General features: G+C 44.8%; 1 protein-coding gene across 1 annotated transcript in view; it reads left to right on the forward strand.

Annotated features, from left to right (window-relative positions):
- The first annotated feature begins 1,985 nt into the window (after window positions 1-1,985).
- LOC140718430 (flotillin-1-like) overlaps window positions 1,986-21,590 on the forward strand; it is a 66,403-nt gene continuing 46,798 nt past the window's right edge. The window contains exon 1 of the mRNA XM_073032165.1: window positions 1,986-2,115. The gene's annotated coding sequence lies outside the window, so the exon portion shown is untranslated. The remainder of the gene's footprint in view (window positions 2,116-21,590) is intronic.

Here is a 21,590-nt window from a genome sequence, read left to right on the forward strand (position 1 = left end):
CTTTTGAATTCTTCGAGTTGTGTTCGCTTCCGTCAGGTTGTCATAGCCGGGGGAGGTAAGTGGGGTGAAGCTCCCACTACCTATTAAATGCCCCCAACGGTGCATGTCTCAAGTAGCCTCTGACAACCAAGTCCAGCTCCTGCCCTTCACATGTGGTTTAGCTACTGAGCCCGGCGGAGCCGTTTCTACTGACTGGAGGATGGGCAAATGCGGGTTACTGGTGCCTTAAAAGCAGTCGCTTCGGCCAGATGGGGCTCGACAGCCTGTCTGGGAGAAGGAAAACTCTGGTCTCAAACCTGTGCTTCCGTGCAGCTCTAAACGCTCATGGGGAAGGCTTCGGGAGTAAACCCCGAGGAAGGATCCGGAGCTGGAGACTCTTACATTGAGTTCAACGCTGACTGACAACTGCTGCGATGTTGCTGGTGCCCACTTGTATCGGCCTCTGCTGTTTCTTTGAATTCGTCATCTGCGTGGAAAGGGGAGCCTGCTGGCATGGGGAACAGCTTGCTCTCTAAATCGTGCTTTCTTGATTTGCCTCATGGCTTGCATGTCATGTAGACAACTAGGACGCGATATCCATGGTCATCCCTGGCCAATGGAGGGCCTCAATTGAGTTCATTCATGTAAAAGGTGTGTGTAATTTATGGTTAATTCATGCTTTAGGACATAGTTTTTTTGTTGTGAACACCACCTATCTGAGACTATATGGTCGTGCTGCTGCCACAGTCAGTTTTTCATTGCACCCGTGCGCACGTGTACTTGTACGTATGACGATAAACTCCACTTTGAATTGGTACATTTGTTGTACTTGTACGTTTGTTGAAGGAAAACTGAATCAAACTAACTCAACAGAGTAAAAAAAAATTCTGGGGGAGCAAATCATAAACACAAGAGAGTCTACAGATGCCGGAGACCCAGAGAGACCAGCTTGACCTGCTGGAGGAACTCCGCAGGTCAAGCAGCGTCTGTGGAAAGCAAATGAAGCTCGGTGTTTCGCGCTAAGAACAGAACATGTCCCGATGCACGTACACCACGTCTCCTGCGCATGGCGCTGTGGAGCATAAACTCCAGCCTTTCTGTCCCAGAGATCAGGCACGCTGATGTGAAAAAATACAACTGCAGATGCTGTGGATCAAACCTGAGAAAAGTGTCGCCAACGTTTCGGGCCGAGATTCCTGATGAAGCCCATCAGTTAGGGCTACCTAGAATGAACGGTGATAAGTCCCTTTGCAAACTCCACCAACACTGCACATTTCACGTGCAGACTATTGGACGTGAAACTCCAACACGTTTTTAATTCTATTTGTCAGATGTTGCACTGTGCAGTAGTGTAATAAACATTCCAGTAAACTGAATGAGAGAGTCTAAAAAAGTGTGAGGGAACCAGGTCTCCCTGTTAGAGAAGCAGTGAAATCTGTAGTTGAACAGTATGAAAATAAAGAATGAAAAGGCATTGTACGGTTTGATGTTATAACTATATAATTTTGAATAAAATTTATTTTGGTTTAATTTTTTCAGCTATTCAGGAGCAGGAGAGTAGAACAGTGGGAAAGTTTGATTTTAATCAACACACAGAAAGACGGAGGAATAGCGGGTCAGACAACATCTGTGGATCGAAAAATGGACGATTTCCAGCATTTGAAGTCTCTTTTGACTACTTTATTTTCTGTTATGATACCCTACCCGGACAGCGGGCGATGTCTAACCTGCGCCTGATTGACATAAGGCCCGGGTGTATGTCAGTCTTCCCAGCCAGGGGTAGCGCTGTGCACGGTCGGTACAAAGTCCGGGAGTTTTCCGTTCTCCCGGCTGGGATGGCGCCTGGGATCTCGGTTGTGTGTCAGTCCTCCAGTCCAGAAGCAGCGCTGTAGGGAGCCCAGGCTCCTGTGTACTGTATATCAGCCCTCCCAGCCGGGGTGTCGCTGTGCCCAATCCTGGGTTGTGTTAGCCCTCCCAGCCGGGGGCGGCGCTGTTACTGATTTGTGCCTAGGCCTTGGTGTATGCTAGTCTTCCTAGCCGGGGCGGAGCTGTTTGTATCTGGGTGCGGGTGTGTCAGCCTTGGGCCGAAGGTAAATAAGCTCTCTGACGGTCGCAGGGAGCAACGGCGGGGACGAGGTGAGTGCGGGAGAGCCAGGTCTGGCTTCCCCTCCAGACAACCGGAGACATCTGATCGGTGTCGGCAGTTTATACCGCGGGCAGAGCCGGCAGTTGCAGGGGGAACGTCAGGGTCTGCCAGAGAGGGAGACTCAGGGCCCCGAGGGCAGTTGCTCGATTGAGATGGGATCAATGTTCAATCCCGTTGTGGGGAGGAGTGATCAATGTGTAGAATCAGTGTTTAAACTGCCTGACGGGGTTGAGATCCGCATTTAAACTTCTTGGAGAGAGTGGGGCCCATGTTCAATGCCCTTTGGGGAGGGGTTAGCAGTGTTTTATCGTTTTGAGAGGGCGTGATCAGCATTTAATCCTTCAGGAGGGTGGAAGCAGCCTGAGGGGTGGGTCAGTGTTTAAATTTCTAAAGGGGGTGGGATCAATATTTAAATTTCTTGAGGAGGGATTAGGATCATTATTTAAACTCCTTGTTACGGTGGGATCAGCATTCTAAATCCTCAAGGAGAGTGGGATCACTGTTAAGTGCCTTTGGGAAGGTTGGGTTCAGAATTTAAAACACTTGTGTTCACCGTTTGTCACGAATGGCTCTGGAAGGGAGTACTGTGCTGTGATTTCCACCTCTTGCAGCCTCCACAATGCAGGTTCTTGGGAGAAGAAGTTACATTAAGAGTTGAGGGAGAGTTCGTGTAGTGGTTATTGTTGATGAGAAAGTCCAGACGGCCAAAGGATACAGCTTGATGATCCAGGATGGTTTAGGATCTCTAATTTCCTCATTGCCCAGACTGTCATCTTCTGCTTTTGTAATCTAGTTTTAGTTCCCAACGCTCTTCCCCTATTGCCAAGCTCTCAGATCCTGCAGCCCCTATCCACCTTTCTGGTTCTCTTCCAGCAGAAATTCACTTTGCACAACGTGTAACCTCATCCAGTTGCATGACACTTTTTAAAATACTAACTTCTGCAATCCCATTAATCTGCCTCCTACCTGCTCCCGAGGCTGCATTGACAGGCTGTCAGTTTTAAAACTTTCAACTTGCTTTTAGAATTAGAATCAGAGAATCAGGTTTAATATCACCAGTTTCTGTTGTGAAATTTGTTAACTTTACAAAGCAATATCTGATAAATATAAAGAGAAAAGCTGAATTACTGTAAGGATTTCTATTAAGTAAAATAAATAGTGCAAAAACAGAAATAAAAAGTAGTAAGGTAGTGTTGTGGATTCAATGTCCATTTAAAAATCGGATGGCAGAGGGGAAGAAGCTGTTGCTGAATCGCTGAGTGTCTGCATTCAGGCTTCTGCACCTCCTTCCTGACAGTAACAATGAGAAGAGACCATATCCTGTGTGATAGGGGCCCTTAATGATAGACGCTGCCTTCCTGAGGCATCTTGGATACTACGGAAGCTAGTACCCATGATGGAACTGACTAATTTTACAACTTTCTGCAACCTACTTTGATCTTGTGCAGTTGCCCCCACCCCCAAACCAGATGGTGATGCAGAATGCTCTCCACAGTACATTTGTAGAAGTTTTTGAGTTCACTGATTTCACCACCACTTCCTGAGCTTTCACCACCCCCTCAACTCTGTAACGTCTTTTGGCCATACAACTATAACATCATGAGGGGGAATAGACAGGGTGAACACATATCATCTTATTCCCAAGGAGGGGGGAACAAAAAGCTAGTGGGCATAGGTTTGAAGTGAGAGGGCAAAGGGAGTTGCAGGGAAAACTTCCTCATGCAGAGTGTATTGAACGATGTGCCAGAGAAAGGGATCGAGGCAAGTGTAGTAGCAACATTTAAAAGACATTTAGATAACTACACAGGGAAGAGGGGTATGTCAAACATTGGGAAATGGGAAGCATATGATGGACACCATAGTTGGCATGGACGAGTTGGGCTGAAGGGCCTGTTTCGCTATATTACTCTATGAACCCCCTTCTCCAGTCCTGACCTCCCTACCTGTGGTTCATGGCTGTGGAGTTCATCCTGCTTTTACAAACATAAGAAAGAGCAGAACGTCCAGCTCCTTCAGCCTGCTGCACCATTTATCAAAGTCATGGTTCAGCTACGTACCAAATATTATTTGCCTGCCCTTTCTCTGGATCCTTTTAAAATGCAGCAATCTATCAACATCTCTTTCTGACTAACTCAGTCTCCACAATCCTCCAAGATAACAATTTCTTTGCCCTTTGCATGAAGGACACATTTCCTCATTTCGGCCCTAAGTGGCCAGCCCGTTTTTCTGAGACCATGACTCCACAGCCAGGAGTAACATCCTCCCTGCAAAACCTCATTGAGGTCACCTCTATTCTTGTAAACTCTAGCGAATGCAAGCCTAGCCCACTCAGTTTCCCACATGCGGTGAACAAGAAGGACTCTCTTTCTGCAATGAGCATATCTCGTTCAGGTAAGGAGACCAAAATGTACCCAGTACGCTAGGTTGTGGCTTTACTAAAGCCCTCAAATTGCATGAAAGCATCTTTACTCTTACATTCAAATTCTCATGCAATAAAGGCCAAAATATCATTTGCCCAGTCACTCATTTTACTTTAGATTTCAGAATCAGCAGTCTGTTGTGTTTCTATATCACCTGCATACTACAATTTCAGGGACATCTTAGAAAGCCATAGTCATAGAACACTACAGATAGAAACAGGTCCTTTGGCCTATCTAGTCTGTGCCACTCTATTCATCTGCCTAGTTCCATTGCCATGCACCCGGACCATAGCCCTCTGTACACCTCCCATTCATCTTAAATGTTGAAATTGAACCTGCATTCACCACTTTTGCTGGCAGCTCGTTCCACACTCTGACCACCCTCTTGAATGAAGAAGTACCTATTCATGATCCCCTAAACATTTCACTTTTCATCTTAAACCCATAACTTGTAAACTCTTCTTGGGCCTCCAGCCTGGTAAAGATATTGATTTTAACTGAGATTTTAATGACAAACTCTGCCATCTTCATCAGGGATGATGCCTGGGCATGTCTAGTCTGGTGGTATTTAAACCCCTGCCATCTGTCCCTCCTGATTGGTTCGACCTCATCCAATCAGGTATCCACTGTCCCACCTTGTTTCCAATCAAATTCCAGTTCTTACTTAGAGCCAGACCTTTGTCTTTGTTAAATTTCTTTTCCTCTAGCTTTATTTCAATGGCTTCCTTCAGAATGCAATGTTCTGCTACTCCCGATTTCTCCGGTTAACCCAGACAGATACACCAGACACAGACAGAGTAACCATATGCTACTCAGATGGTTGTGGAGCAATTGCAGTGCTTGGAGTCCATGAGGCCACACTACGAAGGTGTCATCGATGTATCTGAAGAAGCATTTGAGGCATAAGGGTGATGAACTCAAAGCCCTCCATGTTGAAACTAGCAATAGCTGACGATGAGGGTGATCCTATGGCCTCTACGTCTGTTTGTTCATCGTAGTTTCCCTTGTAGAGGAAGTACGCTGATGTAAGGGTGTGTTTAAAAAGGTCAGTGCTACCCTTATCAAATCTTAACTGCAGGAGGACCAAACTGTCCACAGTGGGAACTCTTGTGAACAGAGACATAGCAGTATTTCAGTGGAGTAAAGGAAATTACAGTGGTATGAGAGGGGAGTTGGTCACAGTAAATTGAATGGAGGTGGTAGCAGGGATGTCAGCAGAGCAGAAGTGGAGTGACTTTCTAGGAGAAATGAGGAAGGTGCAGGATAGATGTATTCCAAAATCAAAGAAATACTCAAATGGCAAAATACTCATTTAGTTCATCTGCCATCTCCTCGACTCCCATTATTATTATTATTTCTCCAGCTTCATTTTCTAGCGGTCGTATATCCACTCTCATCTCTCTCTTTTCTTTTTACATACTAGAAAAAGCTTTTACTGTCCACTTTGATATTGTTTGCTAACTTGCTTTCATATTTCAATTTTTCCCTCCGAATGATTCTTTTAGTTGCTCTCTGTAGGGTTTTAAAAGCTTCGATGTGGAAGACACTAGCAGTGTGCCAGATTGAATTGAACTGACTTTATTACTTACATCCTTCATATACATGAGGAGTAAAAATCTTTATGTCTCCATCTAAATCGTTATGTCTCCATCTAAATGTGCAATGTGCAATTTACAGTAATTTACAGTGAGTTTAACATAGAAATACAGTTTTGTCAGCATGAATTAAGCAGTCTGATGGCCTGTTGGAAGAAGCTGTTCTGGAGCCTATTGGTCCTGATTTTTATGCTGCGGTACCATTTCCCAGATGGTAGCTGCTGGAACAATTTGTGGTTAGGGTGACTCAGATCCCCAATGATCCTTCAGGCCTTTTTTACATACCTGTCTTGGTAAATGTCCCAAGTAGTGGGTGTTCACATCTACTGATGCGCTGGGCTGTCCGCACCACTCTCTGCAGAGTCCTGCGATTGACAGAAGTACGGTTCCCATACCAGGCAGTGATACAGCCAGTCAGGAGGCTCTCAGTTGTGCCCCTATAGAAAGTTCTTAGGATTTTGGGGCCCATACCAAACTTCTTCAGCCATCTGAGGTGAAAAAGGCGCTGTTGTGCCTTTTTCACCATACAGTTGGTATGTACAGACCATGTGAGATTCTCAGTGATGTTTATGCCGAGGAACTCAAAACTGTTCACCTGCTTAACCCCAGATCTATTGATGTTAATAGGGCTTTGCCTGTCTCCATTCCTGTAACCCACAATGAGCTCCTTTGTTTTTGTGACGTTCAGGGAGAGGTTATTTTCTTGACACCACTGTGTCAGTGTGATGAATTCTTCTCTGTAGACTGCCTCATTATTATTTGAGATCAGGCCAATCCGTATAGTGTCATCAGAAAGTTCAATTAGCAGATTGGAGCTGTGGGTGGAGACAGTGTCATGCATATAAGGAGAGTAGAAGAGGTGGCTTAGTATACAGCGCTGAGGGGCACCTGTGTTAAGGGTCAGAGGGGCAGAGATGAGGGAGCCCACTCTTACCACCTGCCGGCCATCTGACAGGAAGTCCAGGATCCAGCTACTCAAGGCAGGGTGAAGGCCAAGATCCCTAAGCTGATTGTCGAGCCTGGAGAGAATGATGGTTTTGAATGCTGAACTGTAGTCCAAGAACAGCATTCTCACATAAGCATGTGTTGAATTAGATGATGGAATAGATTGCTTTGTTTGCCAAGTTGGCAGACGATATGAAGATTGGTGGAGGAGCAAGTAATGTTGAGGAAATGGGTAGGGTGCAGAAGTACTTAGATTAGGAGAATGGGCAAGAGAGTGGCAAATGAAATACAGTGTTGGAAAATGCATGGTAGAAATAAATGTGCGGACTATTTTCTAAACGGGGAGGAATTCCAAAAATCTGAGATTCAAAGGGACTTGGGAGTCATTGTGCAGAACATCCTGAAGGTTAACTTGCAAGTAGAGTCGGTGGTGAAGAAGGCATATGCATGTTAGCATTCATTTTAAGAGGTCTAGAATACAAGAACAGGGATGTGACACTGAGGCTTTATAAGGCCTCACTGTGAGTATTGTCAACAGTTTTGGGCTCATCTGAGAAAAGGTGTGCTGGCATTGGAGAGGGTTCAGAGGAGATTCCAGGAAGCAAAGGGTTCCAGGAACAAGGAAAGTTAGAGGACTCTGGGTTTACTCAATGGAATTTAGAAAGATGAGGGGGATTTCATTGTAACCTTTCGAATGTTGAAAGACCTAGATAGAATAGATGTGGAAAGGATGTTTCCCATGGTGGGGGAGTCTGGGACAAGGGGGCACTACCTCAGGATAGAGGGGCATCCATTTAAAATTGAGTTGGTGAGAAATTTCTTCAGCCAAAGGGTGGTAAATCTGTGGAATTTATTACCACCAGCAGCTGTGGAGGCCAGGTCGTTGGGTGAATTTAAGGTAGAGCTTGATATGTTTTTCATTGGACACAGACAGCATCGAAGTTTACGGGGGATGGGGCTGAGGAGGGGAAAAAAGGATCAGTCAAATTGGAGTTTACTGCATATGTCCGTGTGTGCCCAGGTGCAATGAAAATCTTACTTGCAGCAGCATCCCGAGCACACAGCGTCAGATAAGCAGCATTCGTAAGCAAAACACAGACATAAATTAAACATAGTTTTACAACAAAGAATAGAATTTCACATACTCTAACTTCGTTCATCAACTTGTCAGGGACAATTTCAAAAGCCTTTTAATAAGCTATGTACACCACGTCCTGACGAAGGGTCTCGGCCCGAAACGTCGACAGTGCTTCTCCCTATAGATGCTGCCTGGCCTGCTGTGTTCCACCAGTATTTTGTGTGTGTTGTTTTACTGCCACATCCGTTGGTTTCCTCCTTTTCTCTACTAGATGCATCATCAAAGAACGCCAACAAACAAACATGATTCCTTTTCACAAATTGAGGTTGACTGCTGAATCATATTCCTTTCCAAGTGTCTAGATAATTCCTTAATAGGTGAATCCATCTTTTTCTGACGCCGGCTGTTTTCTCTCTGTATCTCCATCCTTTCTTACCCACTGGGGCTGCATCTGCCGCTCTCCAATGTGCAGGAATTGTTCCAGGATCCACAAAGGTTGGGGAGGTGATAAGCAGAGCACCCACTAAATCCACAGCCAGCTCCTGAAAAGTTTGGGACATGGATCATTGGGAGTTACCTGATTTCCAGCTCATTAACTTCTCTAGTGGTAATTCTCTGATAATATTTTTTTACTGCCTTACTTGCCCTGCACCTTTAGTTTCCCAATATTCTAGGAGTCGTTTTTGTCTCCCTTGTTTTTGTTTTCAGAATCAGAATGAAGTTTATTATCACTGGCATGTGACGTGAAACTTATTAATTTAGCAGCAGCAGTTCAATGCAGTACATAATCTAGCAGAGAGAGAAAAATAATAATGAATAAAATAAAACAATAATAAATAAACAAGTAAATCACCTGGGCATATTGAATAGATTTTTAAAAAATGTGCAAAAGCAGAAAAACTACTGTATATTTAAAAAAGTGAGTTAGTGTCTAAAGCTTCAATGTCCATTTAGGAATAGGATGGCGGGGGAGGAAACTGTTCCTGAATCGCTGAGTGTGTGCCTTCAGGCTTCTGTATCTCCTACCTGATGGTAACACTGAGAAAAGGGCATGCCCTGGGTGCTGGAGGTCCTTAATAATGGGCGCTGCCTTTCTGAGACACTGCTTGGGTACTTTGTAGGCTAGTACCCAAGATGGAGCTGACTAGATTTACAACCTTCTGCAGCTTCTTTTGGTATCTCTGTACCAGACAGTGATACAGCCTGTCAGAATGCTCTCCACGGTACAACTAGAGAAATTTTTGAGTGTATTTGTTGACATGCCAAATCTCTTCAAACTTCTAATAAAGTATAGCCACTGTCTTGCCTTCTTTATGACTACATCGATATGTTGGGACCAGGTTAGATCCTCAGAGATCTTGACACCCAGGAACTTGAAGCTGCTCACTCTCTCCACTTCTGATCCCTCTGAGGATTGGTATGTGTTCCTTCATCTTATCCTCCCTGTAGTCCACAAACAGCTCTTTTGTCTTACTGATGTTGAGTGCCAGGTTGTTGCTGCGACACCATTCCACTAGTTGGCATATCTCACTCCTGTACACCCTCCCATCTCCATCTGAGATTCTGCCAACAATGACAGACAGACATACTTTGTTGATCCCGAGGGAAAATGGGTTTCGTTACAGCTGTACCAACCAAGAATAGTGTAGAAATATAGCAATATAAAACCACAAATAATTAAATAATAATAAGTAAATAAAGCCAAGTGGAAATTAGTCCAGGATCAGCCTATTGGCTCAGGGTGTCTGACACTCCGAGGGAGGAGTTGTAAAGTTTGATGGCCACAGGCAGGAATGTCTTCCTATGATGCTCAGTGTTGCATCTCAGTGGAATGAGTCTCTGGCTGAATGTACTCCTGTGCCTAACCAGTACATTATGGAGTGGATGGGACACATTGTCCAAGATGGCATGCAACTTGGACAGCATCCTCTTTTCAAATAATGGTGTAACATCAGCAAATTTATAGATGGTATTTAAGCTATGCCTCTCCACACAGTGATGTGTATACAGAGAGGAGAGCAGTGGGCTAAGCACACACCCCCAGGGTGCGCCAGTGTTGATCGTCAGTGAGGAGGATATGTTATCACCAATCCAGACAGACTGTGGTCTTCTGGTTAGGAAGTCGAGGATCCAGTGGCAGAGGGAGGGACAGAGGCCCAGGTTCTGCAACTTCTCAATCAGGATTGTGGGAATGATGGTATTAAATGCTGAACTATAGTCGATGAAAAACATCCTGACGTAGGTGTGTATGTTGTCCAGGTGGTCTAAAGCCACGTGGAGAGCCATTGAGATTGTGTCTGCCATTGCTGAGGCAGGAGTTCAGTCCAGTCATAACGAACCTCTCAAAGCATTTCATCACTGTCGATGTGAATGCTACCGGGCGATAGTCATTAAGGCAGCCCACATTGTTCTTCTTTGGCACTGGTATAATTGTTGCCTTTTTGAAGCAAGTGGGAGCTTCTGTCCGTAGCAGTGAGAGTTTGAAAATGTCCTTGAATACTCCCGCTACTTGGTTGACATAGGTTTTCAGATCCTTACCAGGTACTTACATCGGGACCTTCTGCTTTACGAGGATTCACTCTCTTTAAAGACAGTCCAACATCGGCCTCTGAGACAGAGATCACAGGGTCATCAGGTGCAGCAGGGATCTTCACAGCCGTAGTTGTGTTCTCCCTTTCAAAGTGCGCATAGAAGGTGTTGAGTTCATCTGGTAGTGAAGCATTGCTGCCATTCACGCTATTGGGTTTCACTTTGTAGGAAGTAATGCCTTGCAGTCACTGCTAGAGGTGCCGTGCATCTGATATCGCCTCCAACCTCATTTGAAATTGTCTCTTCGCCCTTGAAATAGTCCTCCGCAAATCATACCTGGTTTTCTGGTACTGACCTGAGTTGCCAGACTCAAATGCCACAGATCTAGCCTTCAGCAGACGATATACCTCCTGGGTCATTCACGATTTTTGATTTGTAAATGTACAGTAAGTCTTTGTAGGCACACATTCATCCACACAGATTTTAATGAATTCCTGAATACATTCTGGTCTACCGATTCAAAGCAGTCCTGTAGGCTTCCCTTGTCCATACCTTCTTGGTCCTCACTATTGGTGCTGTAGTCTTCAGTCTCTGCCTATACTCAGGGAGTAGAAGTACAGCCAGTGATCAGACTTCCCGAAGTGAGGGCGTGGAATAGCACGGTAGGCATTCTTGATGGTGGTGTAGCAATGGTCCAGTGTAGTTTCCTTTGATATTGCAAGTGATCTGTTAATGGTAATTGCTTAGTGACCTTTTTCAGACTGGCCTTGTTAAAATCCCCCAAAATGATAGTGAAGGTGTTAGGGTGCGCTCTATAGACTCTATAGATCTATCCTGATGGTGTATAGTAAACCCATCAATCTGAATCGCTGCATCCGGTGTGGAAGGGGTTAACCAGGATTGTGTACAACAAAGGAGACACATGGTCCAGTGTTCCTCTGATTTTGCACCTTGGCTCTGACATTGTTAATTTTATTCACCAGAGACTGTATGTTTGCCAGTAAGATCTTCAGTATTGGGAGTTTAAAACCCCGTTTCCTTAAATGCACTTGTAATCCTGATCCTGATCTTAAATCTCCTACTCCTTACCTTTAGCCTTTGTCCTCTGGCTTTAGACAGTCTTGTTAAACCTCTTACCATCTCTGCCCCTCATGTATACCTTGATCAGGTCTCAGTCCTCTCCTGATGACTCTCCTCTGCATCTTCTAGAGTGTAATCACGTACTTCCTGTCGTGGAGTAACGGAACTGTGTGCTTTCATTGCGGTCTAACCGATATTTTATAGAGTTGCACCGTAACTTCCCTAGTCTTGCATTCTGTGCACCAGTTAATAATGGGAAATAGTTGATGCAAAGTGCCTATTGGGGAGTGTTGTGGAGCCTGGACAAATGCCAAGCTGTGACTCTGTTGAAACAGCATTCTGTTTCTCTGAGTCGTTACTGTATTGAAATGTTGTGTGGCTGTTGAGCAACTTTCCGTTAGGAATGCAGGCAACAATGCATGGCTTTGTGTGGTCAGTTCATCAAGGAAGCGGAAAAGGGTTGTGAAAGCAACGCCTGACTGATTTGGAAAATCCAACTGTTTAATATCCCCAACGTTAAAGCCCATCTGTTACGTGATCAAGCTGCTGACTTGGCTGATGCTGTGGCAGAGGTCCCCTGATTCAGCTCAGTGTTGCACTGATCCAGAAAATACCACATGTCATTTGATTCAGGCATCTGGGCTGTTCATACCATGTCGCATGGTATGATCACCGCATCATCGGAATCTCCAAACTCTCCAGTGTGACAATGACTCAAGTGGAGTCATTGTGAGAAAGGATTGTGAAAGAAGTGTAAATTGCCCTTTTCAGAAGTAATTGACTCCTGTTGGATGGTGAGATGGATCTACCTCTCAATCTACCCCATTAACACCGTGTACGTTATTGCCTACCTGCATGGTGCTTCCTCTGTAACTAACACTTTAAGAGGCTTAGATCGAGTGGACGGTCAGAAACTTTATTCCTAGGGTGAAAATGACTAATTCAAAGAGACATAACTTAAGGTGTTTGGAGGGAAGTTCAGGCAGGATATCTGTGGTAAGTTTTTTACACACACAGAGGTGGGTGTGTGCAATCACCCTGCCAGGAGTGGTGGTAGAGGCAGGTAGATTAGGAGCATTTAAGAAGCTTTTCGATAGGTGCGTGGATGATGGAAAGATGGAGGACCATGTAGGAGAAAAGGATTGGATTGATTTTAGAGTAGGTTAAAAGGTTGGCACAAGATCATGGGCTGAATGGCCAGTTCTGTGATACAATCTTCTATACTGCATCCTGTTACTGTTTTGCCTTGTATTACCTCAGTGTAATTCAATGTATTAGCAGTATGCATAACAATTTTTTTTAATGACACCTCAATACACATGACGATAATAAAATAATTTACCAATTTTGCCCTCTATGTCTCTGCACTCTTGCACCCCATCCCCTATTTGTCAGTCAGGGCACTGGGTATACAAGTTGGGATGCTATATTTCAATTGTGCAAGATGTTGATGGGGTCACACCTGGGGTATTGTGTGCACTTTTGTTTACCTTGTTGTTGGAAAAATGTCACTAAGCTGGAAAGAGTGCTAAGAAGATCTATGAGAATGTTTCCAAGACTCAAGGGCCTGAGTACTGCTCCACTTAAATGTGGACATGCATTTCCTGCAGCAGTTTAGAGTGGATCCAGTCTGTTCTCCAGAGAGAGCAAATATGCCGATGCCTATCATTGAAGTGGTCGTTCTCCAGCCTGTGCAGGCTGGGTCATAGATATTAGAGCATAGGAGACTGAGGGGTGAAGTTATAGAGGTGTATAAGGGCATAGATAGGATGAATACACTGTCTATAAAGATCAGTGAATTACAACAGAGTGTTGAGGTTATACAATAGAACACCACAGCATAGTACAGCCCCTTCAGCCCAGGGAAAGGAAATCACAAATAGAGGGTGTAGGTTTAAGGTGAGAGGGGAAAGGGTTCAAAAGGACTTGAGGGGCAACTTCCTCACACAAAGGATGGTGTCAGAGGAAGTAGTTGAGGCAGGTGTAATAACAATATTTAAGACACGTGAACAGGTACGTGAATAGGAAATATTTAGAGGGATATAGGCCAGGCACAGGCAGATAGGATTAGTTTAGGGCACCTTGGTCGGTATGGACAAGTTGGGCTGAAGGGTCTGTGTCCGCGGTGTATCACTCTTGTGCGTGGTGGAGTGGAGATACATCTCTACCAAAGGAGGTGAAAGGTGCTGCTTCCCTTCCCTCCATTAGCCTCCAGGTCACCCTTGGGCAAGATGTAGTACCTGCTTAGCAACCCCCCACCTCCCCACCGGTCATGTGAAGCCATGGGAGCAGATGGTTATAAGAACATTTGGTGCATATCCCAAGTCCTAATTATGTGACCACTTCTGCAAGGCAACTTCTGAAGAGTATTGATAATGGCTGTGGTCACGCATCCTGTAAAGACACTGCCCAGAAGAAGGCAACAGCAAACCACTCCTGTATAAAACTTTGCCAAGAACAGTCATGGTTATGGAAAGACTGTGATATAACAGTCTTATAACATGGCACACAATGATGATGAGGACTCTTGTTGTTCTAGTGTTCTGATTCTGACTTACATAGCATCCTCCAGTATCACGAATTCTGCTAATTTGAATCTTTACAATGGTTTCCCCTGGGTTGGTGTCTGAACTTAATCAAGTCCCATGGCATTTGAAATGCAGACAGCTGACACCTCAGTTCATCTCCCTTACCTTCTGCTTCGATGGAGCAGAATTTTCTGGCTCTGAAGAAATTTTTCAGCTTCCTGGACTTTGACCGGCTTTCCCCTCAAGCCTGCCATTCTTTTCCTACCTGTGCCTTTCGGTTCTGCGATTCAGTTTCTCAGAACTGAATATTCTCAGCTCTTTGTGGGTCAGAATTCCAAATGTTCACAGTCCTCAGAATAAGAAATTTATCTCCAAACAGCTCACTGTTTATTGTATGATATCGCACCCTGGTTCTTGACTTTGTGTCACAAGGGATCCATCCGTCCCTTAGCAAATTCCCTTCTGATCTCTCTCTCTGAATCTTGTCCTAGCATCGTCTCTGAGGTAAAGATTACCTTCATCAGGGATGAGACAAAAGCTGCACCGGTATACTGTCACAACCTGGTACACCTGTGGCCTGCTCTGATTAACTGAGAGCAATAGACTCATGAAATCACAACACTAGAACAGGCCCTTCAGCCCACCAAACCCATGCCCACCTCAAACGCCCATTGACACTAATTCTACATTAATCCCATTTTATTTTCCGCACTTTCTCATTAACACCTACCTTCCCCTCCAGAATTTACCATTCACCTCTGCATCTGATAGAGATTGTGGTTATTTGGTCACATGTACATCGAAACATACAGTGAAATGTGTTGTTTGCATCAACGCCCAGCACAGTCCGCAAATGTCACCAGGTTTCTGGCGGCAGCATAGCAGGGCCACAACTTATTAACCCTTCCTAATCATGCATCTTTGGAATGTGAAGCAAGAACACCTGGAGGAAACCTGTGTGATCACAGGGAGAAGATACAAACTACTTACACATGGCAGTAGGAATTGAACCCTGATCACTGGCGATGTAAAGCATTATGTAGCCGCGATGCTGCCATGTTGCCTGTTGTCACATGAACAAAGTCGCTAGAGAGAAGTATGAGTAGATATGAAGCAGTCCCTCTATTTGACAAAATGAGACCATGGTAGGCATTGTATTGAGACCCCTTTAGGAGGGAAAAAGCCTGCTTGACCCAAAGCTGCACACCATTTCATACGCTAAAAATCAAAAGACAATTCAGGACAATTCCATATTTAAAATCACAAACAAGAAAATCTGCAGATACTGAAAATCTGAGCAACACATACAAAATGCTGGAGGAACTCTGCAGGCCAGACAGAATCTAGGAAAACAGTACAGTTGACATTTTGGGCTGAAACCCTTCAGCAGGACTGGAGAATAAAGTTGAAGAGTAGATTTAAAAGGTGAAAGGGCAGAGAAACAAGGTGATGGGTGAAACATGGATGGGAAGGGATGAAATAATGAGCTGTGAAGTTCATTGGTGAAAGAGACAGAAGGCCATGGAAGAAAGAAAAGGGGGAAGGAGCACCAGACGGAGGCAATGGCCGGGCGAGGAGATAAGGTGAGAGAGGGAAAAGGGATGGGAAATATTGAAGGGGGGGGGGGGCATTACTGGAAGTCTGAGAATCAATGTTCATGCCATCAGGTTGGAGGCTTACCAAATGGAATATAACGTGCTGAAGTGTTCCTCCAACCTAAGTGTGGCCTCATCACAACAGAGGAGGAGGCCATGGATGGACATATGGGAATGGGAAGTGGAATTAAAATGGGTGGCCACTGGGAGATCCTGCTTTTTCTGGCGGACGGAACATAGGCGCTTGATGAAGCGGTCTCCCAATCTACGTCGGGTCTCACTGATATACAGGAGGCCACACTGGGAGCACCAAACACAGTAAATGACCCCAGCAGACTCACAGGTGAAGTGTTGCCTCACCTGGAAGGACTGTTCAGGGCCCTGAATGGTAGTGAGGGAGGAGGTGTAGGGGCAGGTGTAGCATTAATTCCAGTTGCAAGGGTAAGCGCCATGAGGGAGATCAGAGGGAAGAGGTGAATGGACAAGGGAGTCACATAGGGAGTGATCCCTGCTGAAAGCAGAAAGTGGGGAGGGAAGAGGGAAAGATGTGCTTAGTGGTAGGATCCTGTTGGAGTGGGCGGAAGTTTTGGAGAATTATGTGCCGGATGTGGAGGCTGGTGGAGTGGTAGGTGAGGACAAGAGGAACCCTATCCCTGGTAGAGTGGTGGGAGGATGGGATAAGAGCAGACATGCGTGAAATGGAAGAAATGCAGCTGACGGCAGCATTGATAGTGGAAGAAGGAAGCCTCTTTCTTTGAAAAAGGAAGACATCTCCTTTGTTCTAGAATGAAAAGCCTCATCCTAAGAGCAGATGCAACAGAGATGGAGGAATTAAGAGAAGGAAGTGGCATTTTAACAAGTAACAGAGTGGGACTAGGTATAGTCCAGGTATCTGTGAGAGTCCATGAATTTATAATAGACATTGGTGGATAAACTGTCTCTGGAGATAGAGACAGTAAGATCAAGAAAGGGGAGGGAGGTGTCGGAAATGGACCAGGTAAATTTGAGGGCAGGGTGAAAGTTGGAGGCAAAGTGGATGAAGCCAGTGAGTTCAGGAAGCAGCACCAATGTAGTTATCAAAAAGTGCGGGGCAGTCACCAGAGTAGTCTTGGAACGTAGACTGTTCCACGTAGATGACAAAAAGGCAGGCATAGCTGGGACCAATGCAAGTGCTCATGGCTACACCTTTTGCTTGAAGGAAGTGGGAGCAGACAAAGGACAAATTATTAAGAGAGAGGACAAGTTCCAGTAGATGGAGGAGAGTGGTGGTGGAGGGGAACTGGTTGGGTTTGGTGCCCAGAAAAAAAATGGAGAGCTTTGAGGTCTTCCTGGTAGGGAATGGAGGTGTATAGGGACTGGACATCCATAGTAAAAATACAATTATGGGGACCAGAGAACAAAATCATTGAAAAGATCCAGAACGTGTGAAGTGTCACGATGTAGGTAGGAAGGGACTGAATTGGGGAGATAAAACAGCCGAGGTATGCTGATATGAGTTCAGTGGGGCAGGAACAAGCTGAAACAATGCGTCTACCTGGACAAGCAGGTTTGTGAACAAGCTGAAACAATGCTTCCTTTGAACTATACGCAATCTTCACACCTCCCTCTTCGCCCCCACACTACCAACACCCAAATACACAGAACATTCACACCTCCCTCTTCGCACTCAAATGACACACAAATAGTTAATTTAAATCAGTATTAAAATCATTTAATCCAATTTAATCCATTGTTCAGAGCTGCATTTTAGATTCAACCCACATGTAATGATCCGTCCTGAAGATCTGTAGCTGAAGTCAATTGCTGGAGTTGTTTTTATGTATGTGCTAACCCCAAAAAGTACTTTAATATTGCCTCATAAGGAGCATTTCATAAGGTCCAGTTAACCTACCAACTTGCACATCTTTGAGGGGGTGTGGGAGGAAACCCATGCAATCACAGGGTCTTTGAGTCTGTACTAACTCAACACAGACAGAGGTTAGGATTTAACCTGGGTCTGTGACACTGCGAGACAGCAGCATTGCTAGCTGCACCATTGTCCTGCCCGGGTTACCAGTTTAATGATGAACATCTGAGTTTGATGTTTATATTTTAATGACCTGATTCATTGCCCAGCATGGGAATTGGCCCAGAGTCTCACCCTAATGCTCTTAGGTGCCACACCATAATGTTCAGGAGCAGTAATCAGAATCAGGTTTATTATCACTGGCATTTGCCCTACAACGATCAGGCTCGTGAACTGGCTTGGATAACTTCACTCACCACCATTCTAAACTGATTCCACAACCTATAGCCTCACTTTCAGGGATGGTACTGCTTATGTTCTTGTTATTATGTGTTTAAAGAAGGACGTAGGCAAACGATGGGCAACTATAGGCCAGTTAGCTTAACATCTGTAGTCGGGAAAATGCTTGAAGCTGTCATTAAGGAAAATAGTGAAACATTTAGAAAGGAGTGGTTGCATTAGACAGGCACAGCATTGCTTCAGAAAGGGCAGGTCCTGTTCGACAAACTTATTGGAGTTCTTTGAGGACATAATGAGTGCAGTGGATAGAGGGGAACAGGTGGATGTTGTATACTTGGATTTCCGGAAGGCTTTCGATAAGGTGCTGCACAAGAGACTAATAAATAAGATATGGATGCATGGAGTCGGAGGAAGTGTATTGGCATGGATAGTGGATTGGTTAACCGATAGAAGGCAAAGAGTTGGTATAAATGGGTATTTCTCTGGTTTGCGAGGAGTGGGGAGTGGGGTGCCGCAGGGGTCGGTGCTGGGCCTGCAGCTGTTTACCATTTATATCGATGAGTTGGAAGAGGGGACTGAGTGTAGTGTAGCAAAATTTGCTGATGACACTAAACTGAGTGGAAAAGCAAATTGTACAGAGGATGTGGAGAGTCTGCATAGGGATATAGATAAGTTAAGTGAGTGGGCCAAGGTTTGGCAGATGGAATACAACATTGGTAAATGCGAGATCATCCACTTTGGAAGGAATAATAGAAGAGCAGATTATTATTTAAATGGTGAAAGATGGGAGCATGCTGTTGTGCAGAGGGACTTGGGAGTACTTGTTCATGAATCACAATAAATTGGCTTGTAGGTACAACAGGTTATTAAGAAGGCTAGAGGGATTGAATTCAAGAGCAGGGAGGTCATGCTGCAACTATACAGGGTACTGGTGAAGCTGCACCTGGAGTACTGTGTGCAGTTCTGGTCTCCATACTGGAGGAAGAATATACTGGCTTTGGAGGCAGTGCAGAGGAGGTTCACCAGGTTGATTCCAGGGATGAAGGGGGTTAACCTATGAGGATTGAGTTACCTGGGACTTAATCTCTGGAATTCAGAAGAATGAGAGGGAATCTTATAGAAACATACAAAATTTTGAAAAGGGTAGATAAGATAGAAGTAGAAAAGTTGTTTCCATTGGTAGGTAAGACTTGAACTAGGGGACATTGCCTCAAGATTCAGGGGAGAAGATTTAGGGTGGAGATGAGGAGAAACTTTTTTCCAGAGAGTGGTGAATCTGTGGAATTTTCGGCCTAGGGAAGCAGTTCAGGCTTCTTCACTAAATATGCTTAAGATACAGTTAGATAGATTTAGTAGGGGGATTAAGGGATATGGGGAAAAGGCAGGTAGATGGAACTGAGTTTACAGACAGATCAGGTGTGATCTTATTGAATGGCGGGGCAGGCTGGTTGGGCCGGATGGCCTACATCTGCTCCTATTTCTTATGTTCTTATGTTTACTTTTCTATTATTTGCATGATTTGCCAGTTTTAGGTTATCCATAGTTTTTCATAAGTTCCATTGCAGTTCTTTATTGTTCCTCTAACTGCCTTTTGGTGCAGTGGGTGGCACCCTTGCCATTTCTTTTTCGTTTGTTTTTTAATGAGGCTAAGTTGCTAGTGTTACGTACCCCGTAACTGGGTCACTTACCAGCAAAGATAGAGAGGTCCATTGAAGTCTGATGGTACTATTTTTAACAGTATTTATTGATAAAAATACACAAAATAATATCAATGCAAACATACAGATAATATACGTCGCCAATACTAAATCTAAAAGCATGGGTATAATAATAATCAATAAGAAATAGCTCTATCGTTGTCTAGGGGATAATGTATTGTCCGATGGAAATATAAAAGTCACTCAGTTCATTCAAGCTGCAGCTTTTGGGTTGGAGAGAAAGACGGGTTTAAAACTTGCCCATTCCTTTTATGATGTCAATCCTTCGGGAGTCTTTGGGAGTTGAGTTCCCCGTTGTTAGCTAAAAACCGTTTTTCCTTGGCAAAGGTCACCGATTCCGGGCAAATGGAAACGGACGCACGTGGCCTTCCACCGGCTTTCGCTATTACGGGATCGCTAGCGTTTCTTCTGGTGCGTCTGAGGGGCTGTTCCCACAGACCCTCTTTTTATCCTGACTCTCAGGGTCGCAGATGTCAATCAGGTTGGGATGATGCAATCCCTCCACCAACCTCCCCCTCGGTTCATTGCCTGGGGGGGGGCTTCGATGCATCGTGCCAGATGCAATACACAAGTCCGTCTCCAAGAGACAATAGCCGGTATCAATGGGTCCGCCTTTCGGAGGCCAGGACACATTCCAACCCTTTTGTGGATTCTGCATGTCTTTCTCTCATTTCCTGTGTCCCCTGAACTGACTTAATAGTGATCTTGCGATTCTCACAAAGGAGGGGGCTACCCCGCATCCTTTGGCCCCTCAGAGCTGTGGTACATTCGTAACATTAGCTTGATGCTCAACCCAGCACGGTTGGAGATTGTGCAAGGAGCCGGCCAAATTCGAACCTGCGACCACTCGCCTTGAAGTCTGGTGTGGGTGCCACTACACCACCAGCCGGCAGATCACACTTCTTTATTTTCATGTAAATGTCTGCAAGAAAGTGAATCCCGAGGTAGTATATGGTGACATATACATACTTTGACAATAAATTTAGTTTGACTTTGAGACTTTGACTGTGTTGTGAGGGCACTGACAACACCTGGCACAGTACTGGCTCAGCTCAATACATCAGGGGACATCCCTAGCCAGCATTAGAATTAGCTACACGAGGCACTGCCTTCTGAAATCAATGTCTATCATCAAAGAAGTCCACCATCGTGCCATGCCATCTTCTCACAGATGGGAGATACAAAAACCTGAAGTCCCACACCACCAGATTCAAGAACAGTTTTATAAGACTGAGGGACACAGTAGACAGCCAGTTTCTTTTCCTGGGGTTGAAATGTCTAATACTGGAGGGCATTCATTTAAAGTAAGAGGGGGATAAGTACATGGAGATGTGTAGGCAAGCTTTTAACACACAGAGTGGATGCCTGCAGTGTGCTGCCAGGAGTGGTAGTGAAGGCAAGTACGATAGAGGCATTTAAGGGACTTTTAGATGGGAACATGGATATACAAAGAATGGAGGCATATGGACGTTGTGTAGGCAGAAGGTTTAGTTAGGTGTTTAATTACTAATTTAATTTGTTTTCCACAACATTATAGGCAGGAAAGCAGTGCAGTATTATTTATTTATTTAGAGATACAGTACAGAATAGGCTCTTTGAACCATGATGCCCAGCAAACCCCGACAACCCAGGTTAACCCAAACCCAATCATGAGACAATTACGGTAGCCTACCCAGTACATCTTTAGACTGTGTGAAGGAACCGGAGCTCCCAAAGAAACCCATGTGATCAC

The sequence above is a fragment of the Hemitrygon akajei genome, chromosome 2 (genome assembly GCF_048418815.1).
Source record: "Hemitrygon akajei chromosome 2, sHemAka1.3, whole genome shotgun sequence".
NCBI lineage: Eukaryota > Metazoa > Chordata > Chondrichthyes > Myliobatiformes > Dasyatidae > Hemitrygon > Hemitrygon akajei.